This window comes from Uloborus diversus, chromosome 5 (genome assembly GCF_026930045.1).
Source record: "Uloborus diversus isolate 005 chromosome 5, Udiv.v.3.1, whole genome shotgun sequence".
Classification (NCBI taxonomy): Eukaryota; Metazoa; Arthropoda; class Arachnida; order Araneae; family Uloboridae; genus Uloborus; species Uloborus diversus.
In genome coordinates, this window is record NC_072735.1 from 126,560,470 (window position 1) to 126,578,553 (window position 18,084).

Below are 18,084 nucleotides of genomic sequence, written 5' to 3' on the forward strand. Positions count from 1 at the left end.
ATTTTAACACTTATTTATGATCTCCATGCTCATTTTTGTAATTAAATGTGTTTTCACAAAAACTATGTCGTCAGTTGAAGAATTTCTTGTAGTGGGCCGTACTCGTAACAATATGCATGTGATACAGATTTTATTTTATTTTGTAGATCACGAAAAAAATATTTACCATAATTGCACAAAATGTTTTTTAATTTGTGGAAATTAGAGAAAATGCAATTTACAAGCAAAAAAACAAGAGAATTAGTACTAAAGGTCTCCGATGGGAGGAAAAGGGACGCTTCATCATTAAGAGGGGGGTAGAGAGTACAACGACCACATAAAATAAACTTATGACAGAATGTGTCCCGAAAGTAGTTAGTAATTTTAAAAAAAGGTATTCAGGGCGACTTATTTGAATTACACGCGACTATTTGTTAGCATTGAAAACAAAAATTTGACCCCAAAACTTTTTCCACATAAAAGTTTATAATTTGGATAATTGTAAATGGAAATATGCAAATGAGGTAAACAATGGTAGTTTGCAATTGGGTACTGACTGTGTAAAGTCAGAAAATGGTTCTGAATTTTTCAAACGGACATTTGCATCTAGCAGTTTATGTAGTACAAAATTTGTAAATTTCAGAGGTAAGTGAATTACATTTTTAAACCGTCAGATTAGTTCATTGAACTTTCATTTAAACAACTTCACAGGGAGCTTTATGGTCAATTACGCAAATGAAAGGTGTTTAAATATAAATAAAATTTTGTGAAAGCTATTCGCTGCTTAATAAACAGGAATAAGGTGTTAACTAACAACTTTAAAACTTGATTGAGTGTTAAATTTCATCTAAAATACTATTTACGATTTCGAAACGCAAATAGAAAAGTCTTTAAAACCAATGGAAGGGATTGGGGGGTGGGGGTTTACAAATTTTTTAAGTTGTTCAAATTTTAAGAGAAAGAAAATGATAAATTATGTTAGAGTAGTTAATAATCTCTTTTGAAAAGTTCACTTTGTAAAAATTTGTTTTTCTGGTGTAAATATCTTAACAGAAGCAAACGATTTTATATAAAGCTTTCAGCAAAACAGCTTATCATTTTCTGTTATGTATTAATTTTAACATTAAATAACATTTTTTTCAGGATAGCATATCCTATTCCTTCTTGCAAAAATTTCTTGCCTGACCGTGGTTTTTACAACAGTTCAATCAAAGGCCAAAATCAACCAACCACTGTCAACAAGTTAATCAAAAATCAAGATCAACTGACAACGGCTAACAGTTTCTTCAAAGGTCAAAATCTTCCGCCAACTGTGAGCAGTTTCGTGCAAAGACAGGATCAACTGACGACTGTCAACGGTTCATTAAAAGGTCCAGTTGATTCAACGACTGTCACCAGTTCACTCAGGGATCAAGATCAACAGACGACTGTTAACGATTCTTTCAAAGATTCGATTCAACAGACGACTACCACCAGTTCACTCAAAAATCAAGATGAACTAACTTTTTTCAATAATTTACTGAAAGTTCAAAATCAGTTGACGGCTCTCAACAGTTTTCTCAAAGCTCAAGATCAATTGACAACGGAGAGTAATAAGCAATCAGATCAAATGATGACTGTCAACAGTTCATTCAGAGATCAAAATGAACTAGCGACTGCCAGTAGTGCTCAACAGGTTCAGCTCATGACTACCGACAGTTTATTCAAAAATCAAGATCATTTGACTACTCTCAACAGTTTACTAAAAGATCAACTGAAGACTGTCAGCGATTCAGTCAAAGGTCCAATTGAGCAAACGACTGTCACCATTTCACTCATGGATCAAGATCAACTGACCACTGTTAACAGTTCTTTCAAAGATTCATTTCAACAGGCGGCTGTCACCAGTTCACTCAAAGATCAAAATGAACTAACGTCTTTCAACAGTTTACTCAAAGGTCAAGATCAACTGTCGACTCTTAACAGTTTACTAAAAGCTCAAGATCAATTGACGACTCTTAACAGTTTACTCAAAGCAAAAGATCATTTGACAACGGACAGTAATAGGCAATCAGATCAAATGACGACTGTCAACAGCTCATTCAGAGATCAAAATGAACTAACGACTGACAGTAGTGCACAACAGGTTCAGCTCATGACTACCAACAGTTCATTAAAAGATCAAGATCAACCGAAGACTGTTAACGATTCATTCAAAGGTCCAATTGAGCAAACAACTGTCACCATTTCATTCATGGATCAAGATCAACTGCCCACTGTTAACAGTTCTTTCAAAGATTCAATTCAACAGGCGGCTGTCACCAGTTCACTCAAAGATCAAAATGAACTAACGTCTTTGTACAGTTTACTCAAAGGTCAAGATCAACTGTCGACTCTTAACAGTTTACTAAAAGCTCAAGATCAATTGACGACTCTTAACAGTTTACTCAAAGCAAAAGATCATTTGACAACGGACAGTAATAGGCAATCAGATCAAATGACGACTGTCAACAGCTCATTCAGAGATCAAAATGAACTAACGACTGACAGTAGTGCACAACAGGTTCAGCTCATGACTACCAACAGTTCATTAAAAGATCAAGATCAACCGAAGACTGTTAACGATTCATTCAAAGGTCCAATTGAGCAAACAACTGTCACCATTTCATTCATGGATCAAGATCAACTGCCCACTGTTAACAGTTCTTTCAAAGATTCAATTCAACAGGCGGCTGTCACCAGCTCACTCAAAGATCAAAATGAACTAACGTCTTTCAACAGTTTACTCAAAGGTCAAGATCAACTGTCGACTCTTAACAGTTTACTAAAAGCTCAAGATCAATTGACAGCGGACAGTAATAAGCAATCAGATCAAATGACGACTGTCAACAGCTCATTCAGAGATCAAAATGAACTAACGACTGACAGTAGTGCACAACAGGTTCAGCTCATGACTACCAACAGTTCATTAAAAGATCAAGATCAACCGAAGACTGTTAACGATTCATTCAAAGGTCCAATTGAGCAAGCAACTGTCACCATTTCATTCATGGATCAAGATGAACTGCCCACTGTTAACAGTTCTTTCAAAGATTCAATTCAACAGGCGGCTGTCACCAGTTCACTCAAAGATCAAAATGAACTAACGTCTTTCAACAGTTTACTCAAAGGTCAAGATCAACTGTCGACTCTTAACAGTTTTCTAAAAGCTCAAGATCAATTGACAACGGACAGTAATAAGCAATCAGATCAAATGACGACTGTCAACAGCTCATTCAGAGATCAAAATGAACTAACGACTGACAGTAGTGCACAACATGTTCAGGTCATGACTATCAACAGTTTATTCAAAGATCAAGATCATTTGGTTACTCTAAACAGTTCATTAAAAGATCAACCGAAGACTGTCAACGATTCATTCAAAGGTCCAATTGAGCAAACAACTGTCACCATTTTATTCATGGATCAAGATCAACTGACCACTGTTAACAGTTCTTTCAAAGATTCAGTTCAACAGGCGGCTGTCACCAGTTCACTCAAAGAGCAAGATGAACGAACGTCTTTCAACAGTTTACTCGAAGGTCAAGATCAAATGACGATTCTCAACAGTTTACTCAAAGGTCAAGATCAACTGACGACTCTTAACAGTTTACTCAAAGCTCAAGATCAATTGACAACGGACAGTAATAAGCAATCAGATCAAATGCCGACTGTCTACAGTTCATTCAGAGGTCGAAATGAACTAACGACTGCCAGTAGTGTACAACAGGCTCAACTCATGACTACCAACAGTTTATTCAAAGATCAAGATCAACTGGCCACTCTCGACAGTTCACTAAAAGATCAGGATCAACTGATGACTTTCAATATATCATTCATCGGTCAAGACTAACTGACGACTATCAACAGCTTCTTCAAATGTCAAGAACAGCTTTCGGCAGTCAACAGTTCACTCAAAGACCAAAATTAACTGATGAATATCAGTAGTACACAATCTGAGCAAGTGACGATTTTCAACAGTTCATTCAAAGTTGAAATCAACTGATAACTCTGAACAATTCTTTCATTCAGAATAGACCTAAAACTGACAGTTCATTCATTCAGGTCAAGCTATACTGACGACTGTCACCATTTCATAGTCAAGATCAATTGATGGCTGTCAGTAGCACACAGTCAGATCAACTGAGTATTGTCAAAAGTTTATTCAGAGATCAAGATCACCGGTTGTTGTTAACAATTCATTCAAATGAGAGATCAACTAAAGACTCACCAGTTCACTCAAATGCCAAGGCCATTATGATAACTCTTCATAGTATACAATTTAATGTGAAACAATACAATGTATGGTAAAGTAAATAACACCATAAATCATTTTATCTCAAATTTACTTTTTTGCGTATACAAAAGGAAGTATTTTTCTTACATTAAAGATAATTTTTATTAATACCAAAATTGTCTGAGCTTAAAGTTTTATTTTTTTAATTTCGAGGAAAATATTTTTAAATAGTCAATACGTAAGTTTTTTTTCTTCAACAGAATCTCTAAACTTTTAAAAGTGTCAAAATATTTTAAGTAGTTTTCTTTCCAAACTTCCGGACTTGTTTTTGAAACGTCAGAAATATAAAGCATTTTAATTACCGCCCCCCTCTTCCTCCTCCCCTCCCAAAAAAAGAAACTGGAATAAAAAATCTAAAAAATTTGTTGCAAAACACTTCACTTTTGGTTTTGATTACTTCGTACCTTGTTTCAATGCGATCATTTAATTCCGTTAAAATTTTAAAATTAATTTAAATTTTCTTGAGTAAAGTATGCACGAGAGAAATGTCACAATTGCTTGAAAAAAGCATTGGTATTTTTTTTTTTCAATTTTTAGATTTTTGAATCAAAAAATAAATTAACATACTTGAGAATAGGGGAGAGTCGGGAGAAGTTAGCAGTAGTGCATCCAGAAACTATATCCTACTTGTTGATATTTTTGGTCAAAACCGCCCTTATAACTAGTATATAAACTACCTTATTAAGATTAGAAATCTTTTAATACTAAGGAGGAAGGGGGTTCTGGGAGGAGTTTCACCGAAAAACCTCCCCATGTGACTGCAAAGCTGGAAGTGAGATGGATTTCAGTTTTATCATTTCGGCCCTTACCATTAACAATAGAAGCACATAAAAGCCCATAGCATATTTTTTCAGCTATATCAAAAACGTATAAACACAGATAAGTGCAAAAAGCTTGATTTTATTTAGTTGTTTTAAAATTTGCAACATTTTTGTCCCACGCAAAGACGGCTTCAGCTTCAGGCTTTACAGGGAATCATTTTCGGAAAAAGTGGAGGTCCATAGGCAGTTTTAGGGCTCAAGTAGGAGTTTTGAGGATATTTTTTGGAAATATTAGCCCTAGAAATGCAGTTTTCGGTTACAGTAGACGTTTCAAGGTGGGATGATATTTCTTGCTGCCTTCAACGTCCAAGATTTTCTTTTTAAATATACTCAAATAAACCCGACATCAACTCCAGAGCTTATGAAAGCTTCAATTTTTTTCGCAGCTGCTTAGGTTACGTTTTTTGAACTGTTCAAAAACAACCTTCAAAATTACAAATAAAAAAAAATATATATCTTTCTGAACATTATGTACGTCAAAAATTTCTTCCAGTACTGTTCAAAGAAGAAAGATACTTTTAGTTCAGAATTCATGCGTGTTTTGAATTTCCAGCTATTGTTAAGTTTTCTGAACTGTTAGAACCGGAACAAAAAAATTGTTCAAGATAATAAATCGAGAAAGATGAAGCAAAGAGGTGTCCTGGGTTAAAAGTTTTGAACAAGATTTTTTTCCCAAATCGGAGAATTACTAACTAACTAACTAACTATATATATATATATATATATATATATATATATATATATATATATATATATATATATATATATATATATATATATATATATATATATATATATATACTAGCAAAAATACCCGGCGTTGCCTGGGTTAGTAATAATTATGAGAAAAAATCGTTACTTGCTTTTGTTTTCTGTTTTAAGTGAAAGAATTTAAAACACATCTTTTTGACGTGATTAAAAATCGAGTTTCTTCCTTACCCATAAAACTAAAATAGCAATAGGTATAAGGAACAAAATAGTATTGATTTAGAAACGAAAGCATATATTTAAACATATACAAATTTCCAAAACATGAAATTAATCTTCTCATGTTTAAAAAGATTAATCTCTTGCTACTTTTTTTTTTAAACATGGAGTCTAAAACCTTCTCTGCATGGCTATTGAAGTGCGAAGTTAAAAAAAAAATATAGCCGCTCTCGCAATCCCCTTATACTTGCTTTAGTTATTTTAGGAAATTTCAATCATTGTGGGCTCTTGGTGCGATTTTACCGAATTTGCTTGAATCGTTTTGGGATACCTTCGATGGTGCTCCCCCCTTCTTTCCTATATATATATATATATATATATATATATATATATATATATATATATATATATATATATCTTTGTAAAACAATATGATATTCATTTTCGTTGAGATATTATCGCCAGGTGCTGAGATACTTTTGGTCACCATAAAATGGCGCTAAAGAGTTTCATCCGAAATGTTTCCAAAATAAGTAGTAAAATTTGGCGATTGTTTGACATTGTGCAAAAAGGAAAATTAATGGAAGTTTTTGTGTTGTTTATGGATTTGCCTAATTTAGTTGCTGGATTATTTAACACAGTAAAAATTTTTTTTTAAAGATTCGTTGATTGGCGATATTTTGTTTACATCGTGAAAGCTGAGAAACATTATGACGTAGTCTTCGACTTCAAAAACAGCGACGTTGAAAAAAATTGCCAAATGCATCAGCTACGGAAATCTTTCTGCAAAAATTTTGGCGATCTGCTGATTGATTGGATAATGAGTAAATGTTCAATCAGCATAGATAATAATAAAAACCATTAATTACATTAAAGTTCCGTTTATAAAATGGAAAATGATCAGCCAAATCATGTATTATTTGCCAATCTTGTGCAAAAATCTTACTTCAAGACTTGACTTGAGAAAAGATTTGAACAGTCACGAAAAGCAAAGATAGTCAACAATACAACAATTGCCGCTATCGACAGGGAGTTGAGATGATACACTAAATACTGTATTGAGTTGAGGAAAGCCTTCGAACATGGAACTAAAAAGCTCATAACTCGTTTTTTATTCTACTTAGAAATTTGGAATAGATGCCATCTTCAGCAGAAAAATCAGAGCTTTCGATGGACATATAATGTAAATATGTGCAATTATTTTTTCATCCCAATATTAGAGAATTTATACGAAAGTTGTATTTTATTGTCCCTCTAAGGGGGTTTTGCCCCCCATAACGGGACGAAAACTACCCTATGTGTTATTGCATAAGCTATATTATTGTAAAGTTTCATCAAAATCCGTTCAGTAGTTTTTGCGTGAAAGAGTAACAAACATCCATACAGACAAACTTTCGCATATATAATAGTAGTAAGATATATATATTGGTTTTTTGGGGGGAATGAGATAGACATGCACATATTTGTCTGAGACTTAGCCTCTCATCTAATTATTTCTCAATTCATATTATTAGTTCCCACACACACATTACACACACGCACACACACACACACATATATATATATATATATATATATATATATATATATATATATATATATATATATATATATATATATATATATATATATATATATATATATATATATATATATATTAGGGTGGTCCTTATTTTTGAAGTTACAGATATTTCACGCGACGCCTCCTGAATTTGTTTCATTGTACAAATAAATGATCCTTGGAAAATTTAAAGTCAATCTATGAATATTAACACGTGCCCCTAGGGCCCCCTTTTTTGAGTTTCGAAGAAATAATTGCGGATTTTCTCATTTTTATGTAAAAATATTCTAACGTTTTATATTTAAAGTAATTTTGAACCTCAATAGTTGCTGCTACTTCCAGATCGACCATTCTCTCACTTTCATTCTGTAAAATTTATCATGTTACAAAGAATAAAATGTACACCAATGGCCTTTGGATCAAGCGTACCGCTCTTCTGCGCTTGTTCCAACCAAGCCGCAAGGTAACGTTTCTTTCCATCAAGATGGACACAAGGGATTCTATAGTCTATTAATGAATGACCTAGGCCATTAATGAACGATCTTTGACAACAACAAATTGACTTCTCCAGGCTTTGGGTGTGTTGATTTACAAAATTCCCTGCGTATGTAATAGGTGTGTCAAATAGAGTCGCAAGGTTTCAATGTTATAAATATAAGTAATTGCAATTATATTTTAATTCGCTGTTCTTTAGTTATAAACATACCTAAATGCTTATGCAATTTTTAATTTTTAAAATATAAATTTCGAAAAATCCTCGATTACTGCTAACATAAAAATATACTGTATTTTCCATAACTAAAATATAAATTTAAAAAAAAATATCCAGATCGGAACAATGTAGAAATCACAAATTAATTTTCTTCTATTTCAGTACATAGTCCTTTATTATCATCAAATTCTTGTGATTCACAAGATTTAGAAACCGAAATGGGTATCTATCCTAACCTGTTGAAATTTTGTTTTCTACAGCTGGTCTACCACAATGCAAAAAAGCTTGACAACTATTGATATCTGCTCGCCTTTCATCACTGTTGGACAAATGCCATATTAGGGATAAAGATGTTGTTCATTTATTTGCAGCCTATGTAGATGCAGTAAATTTAAATCCAAATGACCTAGTGATCAATCGTACATTCCTTAAGAGAGCAAAAGAAAATCTCCGAGAGGTAAAATTAAATTTCTTAAATTTAAATTTAGATTTTTATGTTATTCACTGGGATACAAAGCTACATCCAGATGTAACTGGAAAAAGAACGCCGACAGGATTACCGTGATAGCTTCAGGTCCGAATGTTGAACAGCTACACGGAATTCCTTATATATTTCTTCAGTTGTATATGATATCTTAGATGATAGCTCTTTATCGCAAACTGTTCTAGCTGTAGTGTTTGATACAATTTTGACTTGCAATTTTTTAGAGCAAAAACTGAACGGTGATATATTACATTTGGATTGCCATCATCATGCACTTGAAATCGTACTGCAGAGTGTGTCCTTAAAGAAGTTCTTGTCTTTCTTAGTTCTAGGTCAGATATTCAATTATTTAAGCGCTTCAAAATTTTGTGGAAAGATCTCCATCATTCAGAACTTATAACATTTTAATCAAGTACACATACCACTTAAATTCTAAAAGTCGAAGTGGATGACATATTATTGCTGGTAAAAAGCGGAATTGAGAAAGATTACAGAGAAATCTCATAACTTGTAATAATATTTCCTGGTGAATTTCCTCCTACAAGGATATGTTTTCGGCAACGGGAAGCTTATTCCTGAGCCACATGGGTAGCAAAAGGAATTTTTGTTTGAAATTTTTTATATTTAGGAAACAATTTAAATTGACCTTACATGAAAAGAAAGCCCTTCTATGTTGTTTTACAAAGCTGTTTTACAATTAAATGCTGTATGAAGATATGGTTTTCCACAGGAACTCAATCGAGTCTCCTTTGAATAATATAATACGTCTGAAAAACTAGCAGCGTACAAAATGACGACAAACATGCAGCAGAAGCAGTGATTGGAAAATTCATAAATCACTTATTGTATTTAGGGGATAAAATAGTAGCTTTGTCCGCATTGGACGAAGGAATTAACTTTTAAGTTAGGAAAAGACTAGTCCAAAGAATGCTTGTGATAAGGAAGACGTGTCTGATGACTGTTTAACAAATTTCAGATAACAGTAGATGATTTAGAACACTTTTTTAGTAAAGATCTTCCTCTTTATAGAATCAATTACGAATCAATAAAATTGCTTGATAAGTTGCAAATACTAAAAGATTTTTTCCTATTTGATCCTGATTCACGGCAAAATGTTTAAGCTGTTTAAAGGGAAGAGAGATTTTTAAAATACTGAAAATTGTGAATGATACAACTGAACGAAGAGCACAATATAAATTGAAGAATTTCACAACTAATTTACCAAATATGAGTCACAAAGCAATTTATTTTACAGACCGTCCAAGACTATCGGAAAAAATACACACGATCGAGACACATTGAGAAAAGCTTACGATTAAGGAAAGTTTCTAAAGCATTATTTCATTCTTATTCAAAGTAAAATCTTTAGATGATATAAAGTAATTAAAAAGGTTAATTTTAGTGCTACCTCACTGTGAAAAATATTTTGCAAACCTAGGAGAAACGATGTACTGGGTCTGAAGTAAAAACTCGGAAAATTTGTGGGAAAACTATCAAAAGTGTTAAAGTTCAACGGCCTAGGGGCAGGTGTTATTATTGACCGATCGAGTTCAAATTTTGCACACGTTACTTTTTATTATAGTGTCACAAAACTGGGGGGAGTCACACACACACACACACACACACACATATATATATATATATATATATATATATATATATATATATATATATATATATATATATATATATATATATATATCGTTAATAAAATACTTTTAATTCATCCACCCAAGTTCAAACAAATTTTTTAAACATGTAGCGGATGACACTTGATTTTAATACAGTTTTTTTCAAACATTAATTCCTTTTCTTAATTTAATAAGTAACTATTTTTTTTAAACAAGAGTGATTAACATTAGCTAACGTGGCTAATATCAGTCAAACCTATCAGCCCTGAGCAAGTCGATGATGCACATATTCGCATCATTTCGCTCTGCTTTCTTAACAGCTCTTCTGCCTGAAAGTCTTCCGCATCAAACATTTCCTCTTCGAAACGGTAAGAAACATATTTCAGGAGAAGGTTGTACAGCGTGCAGTGAACTCCCGATTATCCGTGGTAACCGCGGATAAGCGAAAACCGTGGATATTCCAAATAATAGGTAAAAAAATATTACTTAGTGTATACAATAGCCAGTGGCGTACCTAGCACGGGTGACACCCGAGGCGGAAATTTGTGGTGTCATCCCCCCCCCCAAAATAAATAAATAATATGATATTCTATATAAACATAAAAGCATGAAATTTATACAATCTTAAGAAACAACTACATTTGTATATTCAGTAAATTACCGCCCATTAGCCAGGGCTAAAGCAGAAATACGTGAAATACACCGCCAGCTCAGTCATTTCCAGCCGAGGACTGCAGTTTCGTGCTTATTAGCACTCATCAGCCCGGCATAGGAGAGTGACTGAGCTGGAGATGGAAAACCTCTTAAGGAAGCCAAGAGTGCGAAACAAACTGGTAGCTAATATAGAATTAGCAGACCAGACGAGTGACCGAAACAAAGGTTCGGTTCAACTCGAAGATTGAACGCGAGGCAAGGTATATTCAGTAAATTACCGCCCATTAGCCAGGGCTAAAGCAGAAATACGTGAAATACACCGCCAGCTCAGTCATTTCCAGCCGAGGACTGCAGTTTCGTGCTTATTAGCACTCATCAGCCCGGCATAGGAGAGTGACTGAGCCGAAACTGCAGTCCTCGGCTGGAAATGACTGAGCTGGCGGTGTATTTCACGTATTTCTGCTTTAGCCCTGGCTAATGGGCGGTAATTTACTGAATATACCTTGCCTCGCGTTCAATCTTCGAGTTGAACCGAACCTTTGTTTCGGTCACTCGTCTGGTCTGCTAATTCTATATTAGCTACCAGTTTGTTTCGCACTCTTGGCTTCCTTAAGAGGTTTTCCATCTCCAGCTCAGTCACTCTCCTATGCCGGGCTGATGAGTGCTAATAAGCACGAAACTGCAGTCCTCGGCTGGAAATGACTGAGCTGGCGGTGTATTTCACGTATTTCTGCTTTAGCCCTGGCTAATGGGCGGTAATTTACTGAATATACCTTGCCTCGCGTTCAATCTTCGAGTTGAACCGAACCTTTGTTTCGGTCACTCGTCTGGTCTGCTAATTCTATATTAGCTACCAGTTTGTTTCGCACTCTTGGCTTCCTTAAGAGGTTTTCCATCTCCAGCTCAGTCACTCTCCTATGCCGGGCTGATGAGTGCTAATAAGCACGAAACTGCAGTCCTCGGCTGGAAATGACTGAGCTGGCGGTGTATTTCACGAACTACATTTGTGTTATAACAAAATTTTAAGCGGGCTGATGTACAAATGAGAAATAAAAACTATGAACACTTTTTGTGTAACTTGCCCTTGATGCATGTGCAGTCCGTCGAGAGGTCAATAAAGTAAGGGGGTTCATGAAATTGATAGCCCCGTAATTGTTTCAAACGTATCTTAAATACAGGGAAAGATAATGCGGTTCAGTTTTTTGGTATCAGAAAAAGTCACCATTAGGTCTAAGTATTTACAATATGAACCTAATCCTACAGTAGGCACTCATGGAGAGTGGTAGAAAAAGGGGGGGGGGTTCAAAAATTTCAAATTTGTAGTCTAAAAAATGCATTTCAGCTTCATATTTTTCAAAAACTTGCAATTCCACTTTGGGTGCCACCCCCAGACTGATGGTGATACCCAGGGAGAACCCCTCCTCGTCTCACCCTCGTAGCGACGCCACTGACAATAGCTAAAAAATATTAACAACACTCTCACATACATTACAATTGTAACTATAAACGTTGCTTCATTGTATTTTATAATATTGAATATGAAAAATATTTGTAAAATCTAAAAGCGAACAATAACACATTCATGAGTTTAAAAAAAAAATGTGAAATGACCTGCGGATAATTAGAATTGCGGATAATCCGATCACCGATAATTGAGAGTTTACTGTAATTGTATGTTCTTCATCATTCAGCTATGGTAAATGAAACAATCACACCCTTCATTGTAGACCTAAGTAGGAATTTATTTCTTTATTTGTTTTAGATAACTTGTTTTCTTCTTTTCTCACAAAATGCTTTTACAGAAAAATAGGCTGAGAAGGAAATAAATTTAGCTTCAATAGGTATTCGAAAGATCAAGTAAACATAAATATTTACACCGCAAAAATATATCCATTATAAACGTCAAAATGATATGAAAATCCATTAAGGAAAAGCGATTTATTCGTACTGCCGAAAAAACAATAAAGTACACATAGAATAAGAAAAATTCCTAAACGCATTTTTTGCGTAGTCTTTGCAGACTAATGCTTTTGTTGTGTGTTCTTTGAAGAACTTAAGGGAAAATTCTGAATTTCATTCAATTTCATGCAAATTAAAACATTACCATGTGAAGGAGAAGTGTTATCTGTGCAAAATTGTATTGAAGAGAAGAAAACAATAACTTTTTGTGATAGAGATATTCTTTCAACCACTACTTCATATTTTGTAAAGATGAAGCATTCAAGCTGTTGTGCAAGTTTTTTCAACCATTCGGTAGCTCTCTTGCAGTATTCTTTACTCTTGATTGATGTCAAATGCACAAAACATGACTACAGGCAGTATTTTTTCTAAGGCATCATTTGCAAGTTATTTTTAATTAACGCTCATGCACAAGATTATGTTTGCCGCTAAAGGTTACGATGAAAAGATTTGACTTCTTTTTTCTTGAATTTACTATGAATTTTCAAACAACTGTTGCAGTTGATAGTGGTTGACCACAATTTCCCTTCATTTTAATGTATCTTATTGAAACTGACTTAACTGGAATTCCCTTTTAATCGCAGGCGAGCGTTCACTATGAAAAATTTACAGTACTGGTAAAAAAAAAAAAAAAAAAAAAAAAAATGCATCACCCTCGCATTTTCACAACAATGCGATTATGTGAGAAGTTTTGGTCGACCGATTAACGATGAATGCATGTGACATTCTGCAAAACTTATGAAATAAACATTTAACAGAAGGAATCTGATAATTGTTTACGTATATCGGGGCTGTTTCCGGTCAAGGCAAACTGCTGACCCCATGCTCATTTTTCCATTTCTGAACCTGCGTGTGAGTTTAGAGAAAAAAAATTACTTTACCCCATGTCAATTTAAGTCTAATAGCAAGATAAAGGTTTTTAAATTGTTACATACCAGTTTCGCCCTGTGGCACGGAGCAAAATCATCCTGGAAAATGACGTTTGGAACTGAAGTAAAGTGATCCCGGATAGTATATATAGGAAGCGATTTCTCCTGCAAAATGCCAATATACACCTGAGCGTTTACTGTTCCCTGCACAAAGTGAAGCCCACCATTTCCTTGATCAGAAATACATCCCCAAATCATCTGGGACACGGGATGCTTGACTGTGTGTTGAATGCAGTCGGGATGACACTCCTCTCCTTTGCGGCGCGGTTGATGCAATTTTTTTTACCACCACTGTAGTCGTCATATCATTTTTCCCCTTTGCCACTCATTAAAATGCTAAAATTCTGAAGCAGACCCAGTTTCAGGCTGTGTTATCCAAAATTTACAAGGGTTCTAAATTCTCGGGGGGGGGGGGGGGGGGGGCTGTTATCAAAAAAGGTTTTACCGTAGTTAAATGTTTTCACCTATTTTCAAGATGTATTGTTAATAGGAATCTTTTTAAAGTAAAAAATAGCAAAATAAACGCTCACTTGTTCTCAAACCACGTTTCTATTTTTAGTCAGCACATATGGTTACGAAAAATATTAGCAAAGTGTACTAATCAGCACACATATTTCTTGTTAACAAGTAACTAAAATTAAAAATTTTAAAAGCCCCCGATTGAGTCGCAAATGTAAAATCAAGAGGGACAATTGAAAATCCTTTAAAAAGCTTTATACTATTAAAAACCAATCAGAAATATTTTATTTGTTAACAAATAGAAACTTTAGTAACAGATAAAAACTTGAAATCACTGCGTTTAATTTCTTTATCGGCTAACAATGAATCAACGCCTTCTAAATGCTAGATGCCAGCGCTTTCTCGCGTTTAGCATAGAGCAAAATGATCCCAGTAAGCACAATTTCGGTGCTCTCGCTACTATCATCTACAAGAAGTATTAGAAATTAATATCGGAAAATACAATTGGTTAACTTCCAAATTTAAATTTTGAAATTGACCAATTAACAATTTGATTTGAGTTGTTTGGATCCATCGTCATAGCAACGCCATTCATGTATTGTCGCCAGGTAGCGTTGTTTGTGTACCGGCGGAGGATCACTTTTAGAAGCAAATATGATAGGCATTTAGTATTAGGAGGCGTTGTAATAAATTCGATTACCAATCAAGTGAATAAAGGCTTAGCCGTTGTTAAAATCTGCTTTAAAAAAACTCTATAATTCAAATTCTATATAACATGGAAGCTCCAAACACATTCTATCAGACGCGGGAAAAAATTGTCTATATTTTGGAACTAAATTGTTAAATTTTAAAATATGTTTTCGCTGCAAAAATTGCGGAAAACTTTTTAGAGATTTTAAATTAATATCTTCATTAATTAATATCATCCAAAGACGCAATCTAGCTGAGAACACTCTCGATCAACTCTTCTTTCGAGCATTTTTTTTTTTTTTTTCAAAATCGGTTCATCCGTTTAAGTGCTAAAGTGTCACAAACAGATACACATACACACAAATACACAGACACGTCAAACTTATAACCCCCTTCCTTTGTATGTCGGGGGTTAAAAATACACGTGAAAATTATTTTATTTCTTGCAATGTAAAAGGGAACCCAAAAGTAACCGCACTAATGGCGCGATGGAACTTCCCTTCAAAAGTGAAGTCACCGCAAACAATGCAGAGGATCAAGGAAATAAAATTTAATTCACCCACGTGCGCAACACGTGCATAATTCACTCTGCATTTTCCAATCTAAATTGAAATTAATTCTAGTTTTACACAGTACCTTAAGAACAATGTCTACCTTTTTCTATCCTATTTTAGATACTGTCTGGACAGCTGCAAACTTTTCCATTATTTTTTGTTTTTTAACAGGAATAAAATACCTTTAGGTGGTTCAAAACTTTAAACTAAGCTTAGTACTTCTTTCTTAAATTTCGAGTAAATGATCTTAATGTTGATGAGGTTTTGATTATTTTAAACTCTATAGATTCTCATATTCAGTTATCGTATGAACTAGAACAAAATAACTGCCTTCCCTTTCTCGATGTTCTCGTTTCTCGAACTGAGTCTGGTTTTGAAACTACTGTTTATCGCAAACCTTTTGCTGTTTCTTTACCTCCTCATAGACTATCGTCTCATCCACCTAATCAAAAATATTCTGCCTTTAATGTTCTTGTTGATCGTGCTTTAAAGACTTGTTCTTCAGAGGAACTTCTTAATGTTGAACTTAACTATCTTAGAGCTGTGGCAATTGATAGAGACTATCCGCCCCACTTTGATTGATTCCATTTATAAAAAGCTTTCTAAAAGATCCCAAAGTAATGTTCGAAAAAGAACTTACATGACTAAGAATTTGGTCGTTTTACCATTCTTCCCTTCTGTTAGTTTTCAAATCGCTAAGATACGTAAACGTTTCCAATTCCATGTTGTGTTTTCACCAATTAATAAACTTTCGTTCTCGTCTCTTAAGGATTTTTTTGATCTCTCTTAATGATTGTGGAATTTATAAAATTGATTGCATTTGCGGCCTTGCCTATATTGGACAGACCCGGCGTTCTTTGAAATTTAGTTTAAAAGAGCATAAAAATTATGTGAGAAAACAACAATTCAATAAGCCTAGTATTGCTCAACACTGCTGGGACTCAAATCACTCCTTTGATTTCCACTCATTTAAATTTATACAGAAATGCCCAAATTCATCAGATCTTGATTTTTGGGAGTCTTTCCACATTCTGAAGAATCGTTCAAATCTAGTGAACGATCTTGTTGTAGGTGGTTATGGTAATGTCTTTCTTTGGTTTTTTTTTCTGTCTTTACGTTTCCATTTCATGTTTTATTTTGTACTTGTTTAACTTTTTGTTGTTTTCCAACCTCTTTCTGTTTTCTTAAATTATGTTTATTCTTCCTTTCGCTAAATGTGGCAGTTGATTCGTAGTAAAATTTTTTCGGACATAAATTTATTGCTAATTTATTAATAAGCGGTTTCATTTTGACAGCAACATATATTTTATGGGTTTTTTTACTGAAATTAATTGCTTAACGGTTTTCTCTGGGAGGGAATCATGTAATAAATCTTGACTTTGAGTTCCGATTTGTCTTGTTTTGCTTTTGTTATTGCTTATTTTGATATTTAAACTGTCTGCTGTCCATTTTCATTGCTTTTACTGGGTGTCTTTACATCTAGAAGCTCACACCTTTGAATTGAAAAAGGGGTTCCTTGAAACCTCGAAACACGTGTATTCTGAAATCTGTTTATTTGTGCTAAACAACGTTGGATATTTCCTGTTATTATTGCTTATATTTAACTATGTTCGCTCCTAATTTCATGGTAGATAACGCATTTTTTAGTATAAGTTATAAAAGTATACGTTTGATAACATTTAGTTATAAAAAGATTATAATTGCTGATTACTCAGAAATATAATCCTACAATTGGTTGATTTTATAGTAATTTTAAACAACGTTGATGAAATATCAATATAATCACTTAGTAGGAGAACGTGGGCAAAGTAAAATAGTTAAGATGACTTGCGTTTTTCAAAATGAACCAATTGAAAATTACAGTACATAGAGCTAGTACATTGTATTTTATAATAATACTTGCATTAAAATAGAATTTTTTAAAATTTTTGGCAATAAATTTGCATTTTCAAAGAAACGTTTAAAATTTTCACTTTCTTTTTTTCATGGAACAAAGTGAAAAATAAAATCTTTTTCTAATGAAATATTTTTTCTTCAAGCATAAAAAGTTTTTTGATCAAATGAATTTATGAGGTTGAATAATGAAAAGATACTGAAACAATAAAAGTTTAAATAAACAAACTAATTAATAAAAATTTGACAAAAAATAAGTGTGTTAATAAAAGAGCGAATGCATAAGAAAATAAGCGAATGAATAAGAAAATCTAAGTATATTGCGTAATGAAGGAATGTAAATGAAACAATTAATAAATGAATATGTAAGTGATTTAGTAAATGATTGAGTAAGTAAACAAAAATAAACTCTTTCACATTTCTCCATCCACTTTGCCTCGCATGTACTTTACTAATTGTACAAAATATTGAAAATGCAAATAAGCTTAATAGTAACTAAATAACTACTGCACCAAA